The sequence below is a fragment of the Pan paniscus genome, chromosome 12 (genome assembly GCF_029289425.2).
Source record: "Pan paniscus chromosome 12, NHGRI_mPanPan1-v2.0_pri, whole genome shotgun sequence".
Classification (NCBI taxonomy): Eukaryota; Metazoa; Chordata; class Mammalia; order Primates; family Hominidae; genus Pan; species Pan paniscus.
Genome location: NC_073261.2, coordinates 50957503 through 50965222, shown reverse-complemented (window position 1 = coordinate 50965222; position 7720 = coordinate 50957503). Strand labels below are relative to the sequence as shown.

At 38.6% G+C, this 7720-nt stretch overlaps 1 non-coding gene across 1 annotated transcript; it reads right to left on the bottom strand.

Moving 5' to 3' along the window:
• Positions 1–909: 909 nt before the first annotated feature.
• Positions 910–1013, bottom strand: LOC112439003 (small nucleolar RNA U13). The gene has a single exon (XR_003027311.3). It is a non-coding gene; the product is annotated as a small nucleolar RNA U13 (small nucleolar RNA).
• Between the last annotated feature and the right edge of the window lie 6707 nt (positions 1014–7720).

Genomic DNA, 7720 nt, shown 5'->3' with positions numbered 1-7720 from the left:
TTTTATTGGGACATTGGAAGAGTAAGAATTGGCATTTAGATTTTGGGGTGCCCTCTACGGCCCCATACATTCCTTCCTATGATAAAGATTTGAAGTAACTGCATGTGCTGGGAGCTGCACCAGGACGTAGGGACAGATAGCTGATTAAGTCATCACTCTAAGATGCTACTGGCTAGTGGGGATTATCTACCTGTAAGTAAATAATTTTAATTCAATGAGACAAGTACTATAATAAACATATACTTACTGGTGCCATGGGAGTCACAGTTCTCTGCCTAGTGGGACTTCTCCATCTTTCTCAACTTGAGGAGTTGTCATTATTATGATTTAGAACTAAATTCAAAGTACTAAATAAAAGCCAGTCAGATTAACTTGTTATGACATAGGTTTATATTTTTTTTAAGGCTAGAGAACTTCAGATTATAAACCAGATAATCTTTTAAAAAGTCCTTCAAGATACATTAGTAAAACATTTTGGTTTTATGAGTCTGGGGCCTAGGTAGTATTCCTGTCCTATAACTAATATAATATTATAAATTACCAAATTTCTTTCCCTTCTTTTTGTTTAAATTGTCACACATTTACACAAACAATTGCAGGTCACAGAAAAATATTAAAAATGATTAAAAACTGAAAAATAATAGGACCAAAATAGTGGTGCCAGCTCACTTTCAATAAAATACTAAACAAAGTACAAGCCAATGAAATTCAGGTAAATTTAAATGATCACCATCTCCATCTAGTTTATTTTACTCGAGTCCTGCAAAGTACTTTGCTATTAGAATATCTCAATACATAAAATGTGATACAAATGGGCCTAATATGAAAACTTACATAAAAATCTCAAAAGATGCTGAAAAAGCATCTGAAAACTTTCAACATAAATTTTTTTCTTCTTTATTTTTCTCACATCAGATGGGTAATGTACAGATGTCGTAATAAGATGTGAGGGAGGCACATCTCACACCTAAGCATAAAAACCTAATCATCATGTTTACGAATCACAAAAGGATCTCAACATAAATTTTTTGAGGGGAAAACATACTAGAAAATGAGGAATAAATATGTAATTCTTCAACATGATCTCTAAAATCATTTATCTTAGTGGTTACACATTAGAAGCATGTTTATCAAAATCAGAAACATGAAAATTACACACATCATTGCTATTACAAAGTTATGGTAATGATTTTCTAGAAGTTATAGCTGATTCAATAAGACATGAAACAAAAACAGAAGTCTAAGTGCTTTTCCATTGTAGCACTCACTATATTTGTAATTAAATAATGATTATATGGTCACTTGTCATCTCCCTTGTAAAAACATAAGCTCCATAAGAACAGGAACTAGGTCTGTATTATTTATTAAGGAATCTCAATGCCCAGAAAAATACCTTTACAAGAAAGTATGAAATAGATATTTATTAGATGAATGAAGTAGAACTTCAGGGTATGGCTTAGTAAGAAGGTTAGCAAATCCTCTCCCCAAAAGCAAGTGCGAAGCTAAACAAAAATGACAAAAACAACTATGTCTATGCTCTTGGAATCTGCCAAAGGCATAGCCAATTGGAGAAGCATTTATGCTTGAAAACCTGTGGAACTGTGAAGATTAGTAGGAGCTTAGGACATTTTTTACCGGGACAACTCCAAAGCTCCTGCCAGCCTGGTTGACATGGATGTTTTGTGAGAGTGGAACAGGCTGTGACAACTAGTAGTTTTGCTACCATGGTCATGCTGGGCACACGTGATTTGGAGAGGTGGGCCATGCCCATGCAGCAATGTCAGTAAAAGTAACAGTCTTGGCAGAGGGTCAGTGGAATTGACCAATGATTTTTCTAATCTGAGGTTTTTGTTGGGACAAGCATAATATCAGCTAAGGCTACACATATCCACGACAGAGACCAAGATGGCCCAAGCCCCTCTGCATACTACTGGCCAACACCGAGGTTGCACATACAGAGAAAATGTGCAGAAGAGTCTGGTGGGAAGAAAAATCTGGAGGAAAATTGAAAACAGCCTGACGTTTGTACTCTTCCTACATAGAAATCCATCAACAGAGAACCGAAACCTTATTGGCTCAAGTGTTTTGAGTATAGTGTCTGCCCAATCATTGGCCAACCACCAGGCTACGCAGAAAGAAGAATGATCCCTCATAAGTCCAACATAAAAACAACAATAACTTAAAAAAAAACAAAAAGGAACAGAGACATAAGCAGCCATTGGGAAGACCAGTTTCACAGGTTTGGCCCAGGAAAGCTACTCAACAAATAAAACAACAAAAACAAATATCAGAAAAGAAAACCATGACCCAGAGTTGCTGTATTATCAAAATGTCTAAATTTTCTTTCTTCCTTTCTTTTTCTTTTTCTTTTTTCTTTTTTTTTGAGACAGAGTTTTGCTCTTGTTGCCCAGGCTGGAATGAGATTCTCCTGCCTCAGCCTCCTGAGTAGCTGGGATTACAGGCATGTGCCACCACACCTGGCTAATTTTGTATTTTTAGTAGAGACAGGGTTCCTCCATGTTGGTCAGGCTGGTCTTGAACTCCCGACCTCAGGTGATCCACCAGCCTCAGCCTCCCAAAGTACTGGGATTACAGGCATGAGCCACGGCGCCCGGCTCTAATTTTCAATAAACAACGTTATGGGATATACAAAGAAGTAGGACCCATATTCAAGGGAGGGGAAAAAAGCAGTTAGTAGAAACTGAATCTGATGTCTCATTTGTATCCTCTGCCTTCCCCAGCTTTTCTTGATCTGACCTCTGCAAACCAGCCTTCCTTGGTAGGTAGAGTTAGACAGTGTAGGAGACAGAGGCACAGAGGAAAGAAGCAGGTTTCTATTCTCCTCTGCTTTGGGCCGTGTCTCTGGCCACATCTCCTATGAGGTTCCAGTCTCACTGGAAAGCCCTAGCTGCTAATACCAGCTTTTCCTTTTGTCCTTCTGGCCCTAGAGATGGAAGGGCTGCCTGATGTTGTTATCTCTGGGTTTCCCCACCAACTCATTTGCTCTTTATCTCTTCTAATTTCTTTGTAGCAATTTCCCTACAAATTCCTTCTCAACTGTCAAGCAATCACCCATTGATAGACCTTTGTGTCATTTCCAGCCTTTTCCTATCTAAAAAAATGCTTTAAAGAATAGCCATGTGCATGCATGTTTTTATGCTTTTGCCAAGTGTCTATTTGGGATAGATTCTTAGAATTGAGATTGTTGATTCAAAGAGTAAATGCATACGTCTAAGCAGCTTAAAGAGGCATTGTTGTTTCAAGCGAAAAATATCTTCTTTAAATATAGTTTTATTAAAAAGAAAGTAATTAAGAGAGAGCTTTGAAATAGCAAGACAAGTGAATCTCTTTGGGAAAAAACGTATAATAAAAAAACTTCTGACTGTCCAGAAGAAGTAGCCTCCCATGCAGGTGGAGTGAAGAGAGGAGAGAGAAACTTGCTCTTGATTCATCTTTAGTTAGGAGTGAGAAAGGTGCCTGGGAAGAGATGGAGAGACCATTTGTGAAAGAAGCAGCCCTGTGAGGCATTACATATGCTTGGCACTGTATAATTAGGGTGATAGCATCTTTTGATGCATACTGTATAATCTGTTGCCTTGGCTAATCAGAGTCACTGAACCCCATTTAAGATGGAAAGTGGAATACTGAGTTGAATTCCTATGTCAGAAGTTGAGTAAAGATAAGTCACACCCTCTAATCCATTTAAAAATACTTAGCAGGTGATTCCAAAGACAGAGCTACTGAAGTCCCCATGTTATCCCAGGGGGATGTGCAAAAACAGACAAGAATTAAGGAAGCAGCTCTACAAGCCAGCAGAATTGACCTGATTCTCCAGAAATGTTTCTGCATAGGGCATGGCCACAACCCTGGGGACTGTAGTTTTCCCTGTATCCCAATTGGGGTTAAAAAGAGAAAGAACAAAAACTGGGAGCAGGGGAAGGGGATTTTGGTTTCCAAGGGGTAAGGCACAGAAGCAACACTGAATCCTTCTCCCGTCCATCTCCCTTTTACTCCACCCTAAGGATGAGTCCTAAATAAAAGTTTGATCCAAAGGCCTTTGGGATAGTGAGAGAAGCTTGCAAGGAGGAAAGGGTCTCTGTATGGACATTATCTGCTTTATTCAGTTCTTCTGCTCCACACTGTTATTTGCTTAACACTGTAGGATTCTAGTTATTTTCTTTCAGCACTTAAAGATGTCACTCCATTATCTTCTCTTTGCTTGGCAGCTCACCAATGCCTTCAAACAGATGGTTTTTTTGTTTTATCTGGCTTTTCTTGTTTTCTTGGCAGGAGCATTGGTCTATAGCAAGCTACCCCATCAGAATTGCAAGTCAAAGCCTCCACTCTTAATTACTGAAAATGTACATGCATTAATATCTAGTATTATAGATCTCTGTTCCAGTTTTGTTTTAAAAAATTTATAAACTATTATTGCCTATTTGTCCACATGAACTTTAGCATCTCAATATTGTACACCTTCCCATTACTAATTCTACCAAATGTATACATTTATTTGTAGACAACTTTTATGATATTGAGAATTCTGTATCCAGAAGCATGGTATCTATTTTTATTAAATTGTGTATTTTTGTTACTTTTGGAACTTTATTTCAGTTGGTTCTGAATATTTCAAATTAAGTTTAATCCTGCATATTTCAATTGTTTTTGTCAGTGGGCTCTTTTTACAATTATATGTTCTGCATTGTTGAATATATACAAAATCTTTAATGTTGTATATGCCATTTTTAACTCATCATCTTAGTAAATTTTTATTAGTTTATTTCCTTTGGTTTTCTAGGAAAAGAACACAAGGAAATCATAACTTTGTTATGTCATTTCCAATAATTACCAACCTAATTCATTTCCATGGCTTGTTTTTTCTAAAACTTTCAGAACAGTGTTAAACCATAGTTGTCACAGTGGTTATCCTTCTTCTCTACTTCTCTTTAATGGGAATCCCCTAGGATTTTATGATAATGTGTGCATGTTTCTCATGTTAAACAAAATTATCTTCCTATTTCTAAAAAAATTCTGTCCAGAACTAATATTAAATTACAGCTGCCTCTTGAACAATGCTGGGGTTAGTAATGCTGTCCCCACATGCAGTCTCAAATTCACACGTAACTTTTGACTCCCCTAAAACTTAACTACTGATAGCCTACTGTTGACTGTAAGCCTTATGAATAACATAGTCAATTAGCACATATTTTGTCTGTTATATGTACTATATATTGTATTATTGCAATAAAGTAAGCTAGAGAAAATAAAATGTTATTAAGAAAATCTTAAGGAAGAGAACATATATTTACTGTTCATTAAGGGGAAATGGATCATCATAAAGATCTTCATTCTCATCATCTTTACACTGAGTAGGCTGAGGAGGAGAAAGAAGAGGTGTTGGTCTTGCTCAAGAGTAGCAGGGGTGGAAGAAAATCTAGATATAAGTGGACTTGCACAGTTCAAACATGTAAATTGGGTAAATTGTATATGGATGGGTTCAAGGGTAAATTGCATATGAATGTCTATTTAACATCTATTTGAATATGATTTTTCCACAATGAGATGTCACCTTACACCTGTTAGAATGGCTATTTTATACACACACACACACACACACACACACACACACACATATATATATATACACCAAAAAAAGATAACAAGTGTTGGTGAGGATGTGGAGAAAAGGGAATCTTTGGACACTGTTGGTGGAAATGGAAATTGTTGTAATCACTAAAGAAAACACTATGGAGGTTTCTCAAAATATTAAAAATAGAACCACCATATAATCCTGCAATCTCACTTCTGGGTATACATCCAAAGGAAATGAAGTCAGGATTTTAAAAAGATATCTGCATTCCCATGTTTATTCCCACATTATTCACAATAGCCAAGATATGGAAGCAGTCTAAATGTCCATCAACAGATGAATGGATAAAGAAAATGTGGTGTATAAATATATATACCCTATGGAGCTATGGTCTGAACGTTTGTGTGCCCCAAAATTCATATGTTGAAATCCTAACCCCCAAGGAGATGGTATTAGAAGGTGTGAACTTTGGGAGGTCATCAGATCATGAGGGCAGACTCCTCATAAGCAGGATTAGTGCCCCTATAAAAGAGATCCCAGAGAAATTCATTGCCCTTCTGCTCCTGAGGTTACAGTGAAAAGATGACACTTACCAGGCATCAGATTTTCTGGCACCTTGACCTTGGACTTTCCTGACTCCAGAACTGAATGAAATAAATTCCCATTGTTTATAAACCGCAGAGTATTTTGTTATAACAGTTCAAACAGACTGAGAAAGTGGAATATAATTCGGCCTTAAAAAAGAAGGAAATCATGTTATTTATGACAGCACAGATGAACCTGGAGGACATTAGGCTAAGTGAAATTAGCCAGACACAGAAGAAAAAATACTACATGATATCACTTACATAATGAACCTAAAATGGTCAAACTCATAGAAGCAGAGAGTAGAATGGTGGTCCCCAGGGGCTGTGGGGAGGGGGAAATTAGGAGGTATTAGTCCAAGGGTACAAGGTGTCCCTCGTATAAGGTGAATAAGTCCTAGAGATCTACTTGAAAAAGCATAATGTCTACAATTAACAATACTGTATTGCATATGTTTGCTAAGAAAGTAAATTTTATGTTGTGTTCTTATCACAAAAGATAATAAATAATTTTGCATAATTTTGTATACAATACTATATTGCAAAATTTTGCTAAAATGGTAAATTTTATATTAAGTGTTCTTAGCACAATAATAAATAAAGAGGGCTGGAAGAAAGAAACTTTTGGAAGTGATGGATGTTTTTGGATGAAAAGGATGCATTTCCAGTAAAATGTTTCTCAAATTTGACCATGTATCAGAACCTCCTGGAAGTTTCATTAAAACACAAACTACTGTTGATGTAGGATTTTTCTTAGTCGCTTTCTCAGGTGGAGACCTCCAGCTGGCAACGCCCCTGTCTGGGACTTACTCAGGCACCAGATCACTGCAGGAGATGCACCATCCACTCAGCCTGCTTGGCAGAGCCCAACCTGCACTCTGGTGCAGATTCTCCTGTTGCTGCAACTGCACACTCAGCCCCTGGTGAGAGGGGGTGTGTGAGCAAGAGAGTGCAGGGTCTAGCTGGCCTCTCCAAGTGCTGGCACAGAAATGGGCTCTGTGTGGTACTTGTGGCTGGACCAGGCACGTCACAAGCCACTCCCATAGTGGACTCCAGTGTCCAGAGAAGGGGAACACAGTGGCACCCAGGCAGGGGTGCCCTCGACCCTGAAGCCCCAGAGGGGGTGCTACAGCATGATAATTAACTCTTTCAGTCACATCATCTGCAGCACGATGAACAATGGCATGTTAACAGCTCTGTCAGCCCCTTACCCTGCTCCGGCTCATGGCTCCAGGGTTGGCTCAGCCCCACCACTGCTTCCTGTCATGTGAGGAGGTTGCCCTCCACTGGTGAGGGCAGAGGGCTACAGTTGTTACAGCCTTCTGTGTACCCACATTCACTGGGTCCCAAATTCTTGTCCTGCATCCAAGAAGAATGAGGTCACACTGGCAATTGAAGAGTGAGGAGGGTGGAGAAGAATTTTATTGAGCAATGAAACAGCTCCCAGCAGAGGGTGAACATGAGGGTGGTCCCTCACCCGAAATTGGGTGGTTTCTCTCTCAGTGTGTCTGGGTCCGAGGCTTTTATGGGCTCAGAATGGGGAGTG